At 38.0% G+C, this 13,358-nt stretch overlaps 1 protein-coding gene across 1 annotated transcript in view; it reads left to right on the plus strand.

Annotated features, from left to right (window-relative positions):
- CDC73 (cell division cycle 73) overlaps positions 1-13,358 on the plus strand; it is a gene marked incomplete at its 5' end in the record, with an annotated part of 104,492 nt that overhangs the window by 45,609 nt on the left and 45,525 nt on the right. The gene's annotated exons all lie outside the window — the stretch shown is intronic.

Genomic DNA, 13,358 nt, shown 5'->3' on the forward strand with positions numbered 1-13,358 from the left:
ATTTTTTAAAAAATTCTAGGTCTCTTCATAGGGAATAAAGAGAATGTGTCTTTTTCTTTATAATCACCGAAGTCTCCCTTTCACCTAGGTAATATGGGTGTCTCCTCACCCCCTCCCTTGGCCTGGGAAGAAGTGCAGGTGATGAGTTACAGATGTTTGCTTTCAGGCAGCTCAATGCTGCCCTTTTGAGGAGACAGAGAAAACCCACTGCCTGCCTTTCCCTCCTTGGGAGAAGTAATTTGAGGGTTTCATTTCCCTGGCCAGCAATTTTCATTAAAACTTGACAAAGGCAATAACTTTTATACAGGTTTTATTGAAATTGGAAAGTAGGTTCCAGACGTACCGTTGAAGAAGCAAGGGAACACTACTGAAGTAGGCTGCTAACAAATCTGTTTCCTGAGGGGTGTGGGGGTGGAAATCCTCTCCTTTTCCTTTGGAACAAGGAGCCTCAAAAGGTGCGTCATGCAGCAGTACTTACCAGTTCTATTTACTAGCTACCTTTGGAGCAGTTGATGTAAATCAGGTGAACAGATTGCAATAGTGCTGAAATTGAAGCGGAATTCAGTTGTCATTAAAAAAAATAACCTGCCTGATTACTTGTTTGATTTGGGTTAAAACAGAAGACCTCTGGATGGAGAGGACTTTAAGGCCTCAATCCAAATGCAGCTAAAAATATGTACAGTGTACTATTATATAGGCAGTATATATGGCTACCTCATATAGTAGCTCTATAAAATCCATTCTGGCTTAGGGTGACATCCTATACTGTAACAAACCACCAATTTTATAGCAGTTTGCACATGTATAATTAGGTCTGGAAAATAATGTCATGAAAAAGCTTCCAAGAATATCTGGACATGAACAGCAGGTGAAATGCAGATTAAAGTAGTAAAATATATAGTAGAATACCTAATGGATCATAATGCTATTTTAGAAATTAAAATCTAAAGAGACTGTGGACTGCCTGATGTAATGTTACATCTAGTTTTGAAGGTAGTTTTGGAGTTGGCTCAGATCTTGTATGTGAAACTTGAACATGTAAATCACCTTGTGCATACCTGAAGTCTTTAGAAAATTGCATTTACTTGTTTGTTAGAGTTGCCATTCAGAGTAATGAAAGATGAGTGTAATCAGGCAGTTCGCTCACCTTCATTTGGAGGCACTGAATGTTTAATAAGGGTAACTTTGATATGCCTGTTATTGTGCTGTACAACAAAACCACATATTCAATATGTTTCTTACATTCCTTCCCCTGGCAGTTCTCAGCAAGACTCTTAATGTCCTTTTATTTTCTTCTCTGGAAAGCTGCCTGTAGTTGGCTTGTATTATCAAACACTGTGAATTGTAATCCTTTCAAATAGGAATTGTTAGGTATTAGATCCTTTTAAACAATGAGTATGGTAACAATAATCCATATGCAGGGAACATATTATAGATGGAAATTTACAATACACAGAAAATATCACAAGTATTATTTTATCATTCTTTTATATAGAGCTGAGAGGAAAAGAACATAAAAGGTAATAAGTACTCAATATCCTCCTGGTTAAGACCAAGAATTTATTAAATTTAAACAGTAGTTACTAATATACTAATATTTGTGAAAGTTCTCAGTTATGAATAAGAATCATACCTTTAAGGAAATAATGTGAGTTTTTTCTGATGCTTCTCAAAGTGGAATGAAAATGATTGATAAACCTGACATTTAATATTTGGCAAACTTCAAGGAGTTTCTGCCTTATGCTCAGTAACGCCAGGTTTCTCTAGTGAAGCTGTATTTAAACTATATTAAAATGCAGAGAGATATATTGATACTTCAGAGATGTAGCTGAAGAATGTTCACAGCTTTGAGAAATGTTATAATACCTCCCCCCCCCTTTTTTTTTCTTTGTTTAAATAAACAAGAGACTCACTTTGGTTTAAGTAGGCTTGGCTGGTTTCCTTTCCTACCACATTCCCCAGAAGGAAGGTAAATTAATTCTGTCTGTAAGAAGATTAAAAGCTGATGGGGTGGACAGATGTTTTCTTTTCTCAGAGGTGAAGGAAGTAGAATATGGTTCTCTGGCAAGACTGGAGGAGGTGGTGGTGGGGGAAACGTTATGCACCCAGCAAAATTGCAGAAAGGCATTCATGCCTTTCAGTTATAACTGTTGGTTTGTGGGTTTCTTGGGGTTTTTTGGTTTGGTTTGGGGTTTTTCTGATAGGGAGTGCACAAGAAGTTGAAAAATGATTGAGAGCTTTGTGGCTTTATCTTGGTAGAGGAAGTAGACTGTGGTTTTCTTTATTAATTGTTCATTCATTCTAACACTGACCTGTAGGGAATTTGTTATACTTAAGTGTAAATTGAGGTATTACTGAGAGTTGTATTTTGTTTTTTAATTGCTTTTCAATATAAAATATTTAAGATTTAGAACTTTCCTACATAGAAAGATATATGCTTATCCAAATCTGCGTTCAGTTAGGTTTTTTTATTGTATTTTGATGTTTTTCTTCGCTGTTGATAAAGCCCTGGCTGAAGGCATACTTACTTCAGATTACCAAGCTGCTGCCGGAGAGACTGATGGTGGAACCCTGTGTGCTTTCTAGCAGTGTCCACAGGCATTTTTTTCTCTGATAAAAACTGGTTCTTAACATCTGTAGTCTGTCAGCCAGTGGTTGTACTCCAGCCTGCTGCTGACCCGCCCTTTTCAGAATCAGATCTTCCCGTATTCCCATATTGTTTGGGGATTTTGTGACAAATAAAGAAACTTCTGGAAGTGCCTTTGCACTCACACAAATGTTAATCAAAGAACAGTAGCTCTCTGTGGCTTTGGGGAGGAAAACTCTCCCCTGTGTCTGAAACTTGACATTGATTCTTCTTGGAAGCTGTGGAGGTCCAATCAGTCAGGGCCTGGAACAGGCTGCCCAGGAAGGGGGTTAAATGATTTTTCCCTGGATGTGTTCAAAAAAAGGGTAGATGAGGTATTTAGGGATATGGTTTAGCTTAGGGTGGGATTGGTTGGACTTGATCTTCAAAGGTCTTTCCCAACCTTGTGATTCAGTGATCTTCTGGAACTTCCTCCCAGCTTTCTCTTGTAACTGCCAAGCTCCCCGATACGGACTTTTTTTTAAAGGGTTAAAAATCTTAAATTATTTTTCATTTCTAAGTAAACACCTTGGATCTTCCCAGGGCAAAGCCATTGCCACCTGAGCGTGGCTAGGAGTCCACAGGAAGGTGAGAGACAGTCATCTCTGCTTTCCTGTAAAGCAACCGCTTCGTTGTTCTGCCATTCGAGTAACCTTTTCTCCTTAATACAAAGGGTGATGCAATCTAATATGGCAATATACAAGTATTCCTTAAGGCTATATCTAGATCAAGGCACTCAAGCAAATTAAAGCAAATTACCAAAGTGTACAACATCAACATTCATAAGTTATAATGCATTAAATTGCCATTGGCTGGTGATGTCTTTAGGAATAAAATTACTTCAGTTAGCTTGGAGCTTAATTTCCTTGGTTTACAGTGAGTGAAGGCCAATTTACTCCTGCATTAGAAAATTCATGTGGGGATTTAATACATTTTAATTAATATGCTTCGACTTCTCACCTTTACTTGAATCTTTATAAATCTTTATTTCATTGGTTAGGATCAGGAAGTTTGAGAGCAGCTTGCCTGGGCTGTCATATGTGTTTCCTGCCTCTCTTGTTGCTGATGTTCCATTTCTTTGTGCTGTGCCTTCACTGCATCTTTGCTACCAGCTCATATAGGATTACAGATCTTATCTGGATCACAGCCACAAATAAAATTAAACTGCTGCTCTTCAGTCCCAGTAGTAATGGCTAGGTTATATGGAACTATGATGGTATTTATTAAGTGGCTTGCAAAGACCAAGCATTACAGGATCATCTAGGTTTCATGTAAATTCAGCACCTTGGAAAGCTTTCATAGTGCAATTCTTCTGTGTATGTTAAAAAAAAAAAATAGGTTGCAGAGGTGTTTCTAAAACCAGGCTTTATTTTGGTTGGCAACCCAAGGGGAGTTGGTTTTGCTTTTGGCTGCATGTAGTGTCTTTGGGGTCTTTAGGTGAGAAGGGAAAAGGAATGTAAATGTTTAATAGAGTGACTTTATTTCAGACCCTAGTCATTCCTATCACACTTCAATCCAGTTGCCATCACTCAAGGAGAAACACTCATTTCCAGTACTTCAACTGATTGGTTCAAGCCTCCCACTTAAATTTTGTCCTCTTGTTTGCTTACGTAAGCTGCTTAGGGCAGAACACTTTCTCTCTTCCCGTTCCTTTAGTGCTTGTCCTGCATACGTGTTTCCCCAGAAGTGGGTGTCTTTCCTAGGCTTTCCATTTTCCTTCTTTTTAATAGGAAGAGATGTACAAGTAGCACTGATTGAAGTGTGTCAGTTTTAACAGTTTAGAATAATGGGCTATAATTACAAAGTATTTCTACTTTTAATATATTTTCTTTTAGTGTAATTAGCGGCAGCACAGTAAATGTATTGATAACTTTTATTTCCATACTGCATATGGAGGATGATAAAGCTTCAGATTAAAACATTGCCATAGCTGAATCTGTATAGGGGAATTTCTGTTTTCTATCCTTACATTTTTCAGTAAATGGGGAAATTGAGGTAACATTTCTGTGACTTGTTGCATAAATTTCATTAATTGCTCTAGGGAGGGAGTATTGGCAACAACAGGTCCTAATCATTTACTTACACGTACTGGATTTTTTACATCTGCATTGGTGTGTTGGCAAACTACTGAAACAAGCCAGTTTGATTTGGTATAATAATTGATGCTGCTGTTAAGTAAACAGTTGGTCTGCAATATATGATGAATTTGCTGATAACATCTGAAGGACTCAAGCTTAGTAGTAAGCTTTGAAAATATTGTCTAGAAATTTCTGAAACTGTCTGGTTCTGTTCAGTGCCAAACTACAGGAGTTAAAAATTTGAGAGAATGTTCCATTGTTCTCTTGAGGTCCATCATGGTCTTGAGTTGTTTGGGTGGGGATGGAAACTATTACAGAGTTTGTCTGGAAAGTGGGCTGTCAGGTATCTTTTTGATAGCTTGAGAAGTTTAGCTGTGAAGGGGCAGTTGTCAGTGGGACATAAGACAGCAAGAAAAGAAAGCTTTATTGACTTGTAATGAACAGGCTTTAATGAATTCCACTTTTGACTTATCAGAAGGTAGGGACAAACTATGAACGTGAGTTCCTGTATCTGTATTGACTATTCAAATGAAGCATTGATTTTTTTTTTTAATTATTTGTTTTACTTGGCTGTGGTGGGAGGCAGTTGGTTTTTTCTATGGCAACGCATCTCATTGTGTTAATTTCTCACTTGAAGTAACTGACAAAGCCAATGTGAAATATGTTCAGCAAATATGTAAAGCTATTTTTGCCCAAGAGTCCTTAAGTGTCACAGAAAAAAACTTGAAATGATCCAGCACCTTGCACTATATACCTGGATATGATAGACAGTGTGAAGACCAGCTTCTTGGCCTTCTGGGATGGTGGAATCAGCCCATCCTTTCAGAGCATGGGCAGTGTCCAACTCTGCAATTTATCTTTGCATCAGATCATGGCTGTATATGCTGAAATGACTGTACCAAGGAATATTTTTTTAGCACTTAAAACTGATGCAGAAGCACTTTGCTATATCCTAGCCAGAATATGATAGCATGTACTGCTTTCTGCAGTGCACTTGTAGAGGGGTGGTGGTGGTGGGGGGGAAAGCACTTAACTCTGAGTGTAATCAGTTTTGTCATGAACATTCTAGAATAAGTCATCTGTTCCGTGAGTAAATGAAGGTGATCTGAATCCAAGTGTTATATTAGCAATTCAGGTGCTATTACTCACAAGTCCAAGAGAATACTGTGCTAAGAAATGGGGGAAAAAAAACCCACTTCATTCTGCATAAAGGGGGGTTGGGAAGAAATGTAATTGTGTACCTTTAGCTTTCCCATTCCACTCCGATAGTGTGAAATTTGGACAATAAATCATTTGAACTGTTCAACTTCCACTAGTAGAAAATGAGGAGGTGGTGGAAGCAATAAAAAAATTAAGAATAGTTGAGGGACCCAGACAATGTGTTGTAGTGAATGTGGCAGCACTATGTTTTACTTGGGTTTAAAGCCCCCAAATTACTGACAGAAGGCTGCTGTTCCATTATTAACTTGAATGGAAGTTGCATATCTGAAGTTATTTGCAGCATCCATTTCTCAGCTGAGTTTTGATTAAAAAGAAAATTGAACTTTTGCTGGATGTAGCAAGCAAGCCTCTGTCTACTTTTAAAAGGGAGACGACACAGCTAGATAGTATGAAATAGTAACTTTTTAAATCTGAATATATTCTTATGAAGTAAAAGAATTGTGTTTATCTGTCAGTCTTCCTCTTTTTCTTTTCTCTTCTCTCTTTTTTTTTTTTTATTTTGAGAATTCAGGAAAAAAGATTGGCTTTTTAAAGTAATATGGTTATCCCAGAACAGAGAAACCCTTTCAGATTTGGTGAAATGACAGAAATAATCTGCTGCATCAGCTTTTAAAAATCATCTCAGATTTGAAATACAGAATTTTATTGTGGTATTAATAGGGGCTTTATTGAAAATACTTTTGCATTGAAGGTAGATTTATGTAGGAACAATATGGTTTCTGTGGGTTTATTGTTTTTTGGGTTGGGTTCTTTTTTTCGCCTTTGGTATGCTTCAGTGTGCTTACAGCATAAGCTTTGTAATTTGCTTTTAGAGGAACAGATGTGTTAGTTGTCCCCTCAGGTATGTATATGATATTTGCTGTTATTTTACAGTCTTAAGTAACATTAAGAGTACCTCTGAATAATTGTGCTGCTTTAACTTATTGGGACATAAAAGTGTTACCCATTTCTACATCTAAAACGATCTGTAAGATACAATACCTTAAATTATTCAAAGATGATACAGTGGGAAATAGGTTCTTCTCTTGATTCAGAATGCTGGATAATTGAGTTGAATTTTTATGTCTCCAAAAATCAATGCCTAGGTGGACTTTGGAGGAAAGCCTATAAAAAGGCTGGCATTTGCATTAAGTGGCAGTACTAAATTTTTGACTGAGTCACAGATGGTGTTTTGCAGTGTTTCATTTTTGTTTTATCATCTTGCATCAACCTATATGTTACGGTACAACAGGCTTAAATTATGACATAGTTGTGGGATTTTTTAAAATACAAAATTCGTGCTTCTTTTGGAAATGATGACAGTGACATAGAGCCCTGAATGAAAGTTAGAATCTCTCTTAATCTCAAAATATTTCTTAGATCTCAGCTTGTTTAAATGCAGGATAAGTTAAATATTTATAACGGCAGTGAGCAAGGTTTTTGTTTTCCTTGGTGATTTGTTTGGTGTTTTATTAACAAAGGTTTTCTTGTGGTAGTTGGTTTTTCTTGTTTTAAAGTTTGAGTTTCCTGAGACATGGGACTGCTTGGCCTTTCCACAACAAAAGGTGGGGTTGTGGTTTTTCAAGAGCGGGGGGATTTATTGTTTCTGTGAGGGCATGGACGTTTTAAAACTTTAATATAAGAACAGAACTTTGAAGAGTATTAAGAAGGAAAGAACTGGGGATGCTTAACTTACTGAGGGTTTTTTTGTGTGAGCTTACACTCTTGCATCCTTGGAAGCATGGCTGTCTCCTCTAGTCTGATTGTTGTGGTCTGGGGAGACTTCACATCTTCGAGGATTTCATATTGTTCTCAGTTTCTTCATCTTTTTCAGTTGAATTAATTGCAAGAGATTATCAAAGCTGGTATCCTTATAAACGTTAGGAAGCAAAACATGTTTCACATGCTTCTCTTCCTAATGAAGTAAAGAAAAAGAGACTTTTCCATTATGCCCACACTGAGCATCTGGGAGATCAGCGAGAGGTTCACCAAATATTCCTACTAAACAGTTGAAATGCCAATTAATATTAGATAAAGCTAAATGGGCTGAAAGGAAATGGATGCTTTTGCTCTCAGAGGCATACTTGTATATTCTTCAGTACGCTCTGGACTCCAGTGAGGTAAAGCAGCTTGCAGTGTCATCTTGTTTTTAAAAGGTTGCACTGGTTACAAACGGATAAAGCTTGTAGGAGGACACTAGTTCTGTCCTCCCCCTCCTCCCCCCTCAGGCGAATGATATGTGGAAGATAGCAACAGCAGTTCAATTCTCTCTTCAGTATATTCTTCTCCCCAGCCTTCCCGGGCGACTGAAAGCCCTTTGAGAAAAATCCCATCAAGGATTTCTGCAAACTTGACTTCTTCACCCTGTACACCAGTAGTGCACAACTTAAGTAGTCAAATGGAAACCTTGGAGAGTACATGAAGCTTTAAGCCATGAGTACTCCCTGTGCTGGAGGGACTTCTGTTTTTGAGAATAGTAATTCAAGGTTACCGGCTCGGCCAGAACACTTTGACCACAAGCACAGTCCTGAGAAAAGGGAAGGGAATGGTTCATACCCTGCGGTTTGAGTTATACAGCAGTTAGCTCATGAACCAAAATGCATCATTACTACCATCCAGTTAATGTTATCATGAAAACTGTCAGATTTAAATGCTTAAGAGAGCTCTTGTAACTGTTGCCATGGTAATATCAGAATGGCAACGTGGTAGCTTTCATCCGTATCCCATGTTCAGCTAAATTCCTTTGCAGTCATTTAACTGTGAAAGGAAGGTGCCATATTGTACCCAGTTAGCTTCCTTTTGAGTTATCCAGAGACAAATGAAGACTGGAATTAACTCTTTCTTTGAAAATTAATTGTAAATCTGAGATACAAATGGTCTCGTTTCCTTGGGCTTTGGTTCGACTGTGCTCCAGCAGTCCTGTGTACAAACTGCTATTCACGCGTTGTATCGTGTCTATAATTACTTTGGGTCAGGCCACAATAAAAAGCATGTGCTGCAACCACAAACTAAACCCTTTGGTGGAAGGATGGATTTACCACATAGGGGAGAAGTGTAAACAAACAGCACTAGAATTTCAGATCCTCTCATTTGGCCTCATTTTTACTGCTTTCCCTTGCCACTGCCCTGTATTTTTTAACCTGCGTGGTGTTGATCGGCTGCTGTGTTACTACTTTCACCCTTCTGTTTCCTGACATTGAGGAGGTTTTTAACTGACCTGCTGTAAGAAGTTGCTCTCCCTCAGCCTCCTGCCCTGGAGAGCCTTTGACTTCACTCTCACCATGGAGCAAAGACAGTGTTCTCTCCTTTCTGACCTACATTTTCACAGTGGAGCATTGAGTAGCTGGCAGTGCAGCTTCCCTGCCTCCCTCCTTCCCCCCCGTGCTCCCTGGCAAATGCCATGTCTGTTAGGTGTGATCTGCAAACTGAAATCTTGTGGCCAGCCAGGCTGAGACTGTGTGCTGCCTGGGGAGAACAAGCTGAAGTGAAAAGGAAGATAATGCTCATGAAACTTGCGAGGTGCAGTTATCACAGAGTAATTAAGTAATTGTCCAGTATTTATTTATGTGTGTTATTTGACAGCAAAAAATAGGGATTGAGAAATGATGTCTAAAACTGAAAAAAATCCTATGTAAACAGCTACTGATGCTTTTGCAAATCAGTTACAAGGCCATTTTTCCTAATAGCAGAAATATAGAGAGGTAGTAGCTTCTATATTAGCATCTTCCCTCTCCCTTTCATCTCCTCCTCGTTTCACACATTGCAATGAGCATTCAAGAGAAGATTTTCTTGTACTGTGGGATTATGTAGGTATTTTAGATTGAAGTATGATTGTGGGTTGTGTTAATGTATCAGGAAAGTTAGTACGGATGGGGGGGGGGGCACTGCAAATTGATAGCTTCTATATGCACTCCAGCGCCCGATTTAGCGTGGATTTTGAGACAGTTAATGCATGTCTTAACATGATAATATATGCTGAAAATATTTTGTAAATATGGACTGACACATTTTATATTACTGTCTGGCAAAGAAAAGCAAATTTTAAATTACTATTCTATTAAGGTTAACCTGAAAGCCAGTGTCTCTTCTCTTCTAGATCACTGCCATCCTATAATTTCAGATTTATGGTACATAAAAATAATTTATAACATTTAAGTGATGATCTTAATGGATGCTGAATTCGTCCTCAGTCCAACCATTGAGGCTTGGAAGTACCTTTATTCCAAGAACCACCTGGAATTTTTTCAGACTAGAGTAGATCATAAATTTTACCGATGAAAAATCTGTCAGTGGCTGGGGATAGGATCAGTTGCATTACACCAAAACGCGTAGCTGTGCCTCTTGCGTGCTCAAATCTATCGATGTGTGATATGCAGAATACCCACATCACCAGTTTCATTAGAGACGAAGGATTAGAGATGCATTAGAGATGCTTCTGTTGGTGGTGCATAACAATTTTTTGTCAGACTTCATTTTGGTCATCTAGTATCAGTGTGCAAATCTTTATTTAGTTGAAAGTGAAATAGGAAAAAGCAGTAAATTCCAGTTTCTGATTTTTGTTACAATGCTTTGCTTTTGGAAGTTCTTTTTCTTTGCCAAAATGATGGTACTGATGACATTGCATTTTCTCCTGTAATAAGTTTTGACTCGATGTGACTTTTTTGTATTTGTTTTCAACTTGGAGCAGACACACAGAGAAGTAAAAATATTTAAAACAAACGTTATACAAACTTCTATACCTGAACAAGTAAACTAGTTGTTCTTTTTTTTTTCTACTGCATTGCAGACATGTTAGACTTTTAGGTACAAGGCTGTATCTTATTGCTAATGAAAATACATTTTTTTGTCTTGCTTTATGGGGAAAGGAAGTGAGAGAACTTGTCAAAGATTTTAATGATGTAAATAACTACTGCACTATTTTTAACATCGACTGTTTTCATATTCTAGTAGAGTGAGCAAATAGCTTAAACACAAGCTAGGAAACAGTAAAAATATTCAGGGAGTGGAATGTAGATCTTACATTCTGTGGTTGCATATTTCCCAAGCTGTCCCTCCTGCTTCTGAAAGCGTTGTGAGGAACCGTGCGAGAAAAGGGTACTTGGATACAAACAGTGTCAGTAGCCTTTGGCCCTCGATAATGGTTCAAATATATTTGTAGAGTAGTTTTGACTTACACCCAAACATTAATACAAATTTTTAGAAATTATGTTGGACCTAAAAAGGGCATTAAAAATGGCTTTTTGTTGAGCATTTTCTACTCATCACTAGCATTTTAACTAGCAGAACATTTGATGTACTGACCTCATAGGCATTGTACCGTAATTCTGCCAAGCTTGGGCAGATCAGCATCATGCATGAGCTCCAAAGTGGAGTACCCGAGAGGCTGTTTGGCTGCCAAACTTTATGATTCAAGTGCCAAACTATTTAAGGTTTAGTTATTAACCTCTTGGATTATACCCAGAAGCCAGTAACAGCATTTTTAACTAGCCAGAGCTGGTAAAATCCAAGTAGAGTACACTGCAGTCTAGCTTGAAAGCACTGAAGGCAGGGAACGGTGTTGAAGTCCTCTCCAAGAGGATGGACTGTGTTCTGGCCAGCTTCATGGCAGCAGGAGAGGCCACTTACAGGATTGTACATATTCCAGAACTGAATACCCGTGAGTAGTAGTTGGCTTTCAACACTTAAACTGGTTGTCTAAAGCTTGAACTGTTGTGTAAAGCTTGCATGTAGTTAACTTAAGCCAGGTGGCTTTCAGCTGGAATATTTATTAACTGGCCTGCATTAGCTGGGAAGAAGCAGGCAGATTGAGTGTGAAGAAAGCTGCAGAAATGGCTGTTGAAATAACGCTCCCAGAGACGTTTTCTAATGCAGCCTGGATCTCTGGTATATGAATGCCAAAGCTAAGTGGATGCGCTTTTAGTCTAGCTGGATTTTTACAAACATTTACTTACCCCAGAAATGCTAATTTCTATGATTTGAGGTATCTTCAAAAAGCACAAATGTGTAATTATCATACCTCAAATACTGCAGGTAACAAAATTTAGTGGAAGGTCAGTGAAAAAATTGACAAGTAAATTCTCATGCCCGTCTTTAATAAGAGTTCCTAGCGTTTCTTGAGAAGCTAGTCCAGTGCAGTACAGTCTGTTCCTGGGTGCATACAGATGGCCTTAGGGCTGCTGAGAGTGCTCAGTTACATGATTTCTGTTTTCATTAGAAAATAAAAAAACCTGCTGTGACTTCTGTATTGTGCATAGTATGAAAATTAGGCTTTAAGAACTAGGCAACACTAGAAAAGGTAACGCTAAAGCTAGAAATTTATTTCTTCCTGAGCAGCTTTGCCATAAAAAGTGAAGTCTGAGGACCATAAATATAATAAATTTTATTAAATAATAAAAGTACATAATTTTTTTTATCTTATCCAATTAAAAAGCCCCAGTCAAACAGAAAACTAATCTCAGTTCCATCATTTGCTGCGAAATCAGAGGTGGGTATTGCTTACCCTGGCACTGTGACAAACAGTAATAACCTGAATCTGATACAATTCTGCTGTAACTCTGTTGGAAAATAAGCTTTAAAAGTTCTGTTTCTTAAAAAACTGGAAACCTGTAAATAGACGTAACCTACTTTTCTCAGTTTATTTTCAGTGGTACGTGTTGTGGCTTTAATTATTGAAATTGCTTGTGTTTTGTTTTCACCCATATTGGTGTCTGGAACTCTCAATCTTATTATGACCTGGTCTTCCCCACCTTCAGTAAGGTGTGTGGTTTAATGTTCTCAAGCAGACCTATTTTTCACTGGGCTGATCCTTTGTTTTTGGTAGGCAGGAAAGACTTGGTTGGGCTTCTCCCTCTTTCCACCAAATGAGACATTTTTGAGATTACAGTGCAAGATTTGACGTTTCACGTTTCCCATCAGCCTTTGAGCTGTCATGAAGTTATGTAAGGAAATTAATAGCCAATTCAGTGAATTTGCATGAAGATGCCAAGCTGAATGTTACTTGGCACCAGATTTTAGGAGCTTCTGCTATGACTTTTAAAGAATCAAGTAACTTTTATTCAGCTCTTTGAGGAGAATGTGTCTGAGTCTGGAATATCACTTGCATTTCCAGGGGTGATGTACAAAGTGGCAGTTTTATGGACTTTGATTTCATTTATCCTTCTTTCTTAACCAATTAAGCAACCTTCCCAAAACTGGACCAGCTTGAAGGGAGGACTTCCTTGGTAGTTTGGAGTTCCTTGGTAGTGTCTCACTAAATTGTAAATGTGGCATTGCTAGATGTATGTTCAAGAAGCGTATAATGATTTTAATGTGGTGTTCCAAGGTAAAACTGATCTGCCCTTTGTGCATTTCCTTTTTCAATTTATAGCAATTCTAGATAACAACTAATCATTACACTGAAGAGAACTAGAGCTATGAATGCATTTTTAAAATAAAGTTTTAGTTTGGAAAATATG

This window comes from Gallinula chloropus, assembly GCF_964237585.1.
Source record: "Gallinula chloropus genome assembly, chromosome: 6".
Lineage (NCBI taxonomy): Eukaryota > Metazoa > Chordata > Aves > Gruiformes > Rallidae > Gallinula > Gallinula chloropus.